Source organism: Babylonia areolata, chromosome 5 (assembly GCF_041734735.1).
Source record: "Babylonia areolata isolate BAREFJ2019XMU chromosome 5, ASM4173473v1, whole genome shotgun sequence".
NCBI classification, from domain to species: Eukaryota; Metazoa; Mollusca; class Gastropoda; order Neogastropoda; family Buccinidae; genus Babylonia; species Babylonia areolata.
Genome location: NC_134880.1, coordinates 10542237 through 10544736, shown reverse-complemented (window position 1 = coordinate 10544736; position 2500 = coordinate 10542237).

Here is a 2500-nt window from a genome sequence, read left to right as displayed (position 1 = left end):
AGAGAGAGAGAGAGAGAGACAGACAGACAGACAGACAGACCGACAGACCGACAGACAGACACAGAGGAGGGAAATGAGATAGACAGGGAGACAAACGGGAGACATCCCACTGCAGACTCCAGTCCTCGTTTTGTGTATCGTTTCCAGTTTGCTTTCTTTGTTCAGTTCGGTTTTGGGTTTCACGTGATTGGGGAACACGGTTACTGTGGGTATCCTTAAGTTTTGGGTTTCACGTGATTGGGGGGAATAGAGACGCTGTGGGAATCTTTAAGTTTTGGGTTTCACGTGATTGGGGGGAATAGAGACGCTGTGGGCATCGTTAAGTTTTGGGTTTCACGTGATTGGGGAACAGAGATACTGTGGGCATTCTTAAGTTTTGGGTTTCACGTGATTGGGGAACAGAGATACTGTGGGCATTCTTAAGTTTTGGGTTTCACGTGATTGGGGAACAGAGATACTGTGGGCATTCTTAAGTTTTGGGTTTCACGTGATTGGGGAACAGAGATACTGTGGGCATTCTTAAGTTTTGGGTTTCACGTGATTGGGGAACAGAGATACTGTGGGCATCGTTAAGTTTTGGGTTTCACGTGATTGGGGAACAGAGATACTGTGGGAATCTTTAAGTTTTGGGTTTCACGTGATTGGAGAATAGAGACGCTGTGGGCATCGTTAAGTTTTGAGTTTTTTGCAAAACTACTACTGTCTGTCTGTCTCAGCAGTTGCATTATTTTTTGGTGTTTTGTATTTTGTATTTCTTTTTATCACAACAGATTTCTCTGTGTGAAATTCGGGCTGCTCTCCCCAGGGAGAGCGCGTCGCTACACTACAGCGCCACCCATATTTTTTGGTATTTTTTCCTGCGTGCAGTTTTATTAATTCCTATCGAAGTGGAATTTTCTACAGAATTTTGCCAGAAACAACCCTTTTGTTGCCGTGGGTTCTTTTACGTGCGCTAAGTGCATGCTGCACACGGGACCTCGGTTTATCGTCTCATCCGAATGACTAGCGCCCAGACCACCACTCAAGGTCTAGTGGAGGGGGAGAAAATATAGGCGGCTGAGCTGTGATTCGAATCAGCGCGCTCAGATTCTCTCGCTTCCTAGGCGGACTCTTTACCTCTCGGCCATCACTCTAGGCCATATATATATATATATATATATATATATATATATATATATGTATATGTGTGTGTGTGTGTATGTATGAACACGTTATTTGTATAGTGTATTTGTATGTATGTGTGTGTGTGTGTGTGTGTGTGTGTGTGTGTGTGTGTGTGTGTGTGTGTGTACGCGCGCATGCATGTGTGTGTGTGCGCGCGCGTGTGTTTGTGTTTTGTGTGTGTGTGTGTGTGTGTGTGTGTGTGCGAGCGCGCGCGCGAAAGCATTGTGCATATTTGGAAGTATGCTTTGCTTACCAAATGAAAACCCACCAAATATGGCAATAAGTTTCCATTCAGTAGTTGGTATAGTTAAGTACGCTACATGGAAAGGCTGGCTGTGATACACGAATATTTTATTTATTTATTTATTTATTAATAAAAAAAAAAAAAACAACAGAAAATGATAAACACAACGGGCAATAAATGTAAACCCAACGATTGACATGGTTTTTCTAAAGTGAAATATCTTTCATATGTTGGGTTTCTCAACGAGAAAAAAAAAAAAAAAAATCCAAACAGCTGCTATCTCCGATCGAGTCCTGGGAGTTTCTGGACTGTCATTTTGTTGCTGTTTTTATATTGCTGTTGTTTGTTTTATCCCTGTGTCAATATCTTCTTCACTATCGTAACCCTACACCTTGTGCTCCTCTCTCTCTTTCTCTCTCACTCTCTCTCTCTCCCCTCTCTCTCCCTCCCTCTCTCCCCCCCTCTCTCTCTCATCCTTCCCTTTGCTTTCGGTCTCTCTGTCTCTATCTTTGTCTGTCTGTCTCTCTCTTCGTTGTGACTGTTAAAGACATATTTTTTTGTATTTTAAAGACAATGAACATTAGCTTCATCCTCCAATCCGCTAAAGACTTGATTTTTTTTTTTTTTAGAGACACACACAAAAAGAAATGAACACAACCGGTTTTATGTTTATGTTCTTAACTCACTCCGTACGGCCAGTCCTCTCTTCTCCTCCACACAGACCCCTCGGATCTCCAGTGGGTGTCTGAATGACCCAACCTTTAGCTTCCGTCGTCAGAACTGTCGTATTCTTTGTCAACATTCACCTCTTCAGTATAAGAGCCTTCCGCTTGCAATATTTTGATGATGGTAACTGGGGTGAAACGCTGTTAACGTCGTCTCTTTCGCCGTTCGTATGGAGAGAGTTAAATTAAATCTGTGTCTAAATCGGTCGTGGAAAAGCGCTTTGGTACCTCACACCATGAGGAGAGATAAAGAGTGAAGGGGATGTGGGGGTGGTTATACGAGTGCGAGAGACAATGTGAAAGAGAAGGTGAAGAGAGAGAGAGAGAACACTGAGTGAGACGAGAGAGAGAGAGAGAGAGAGAGAGA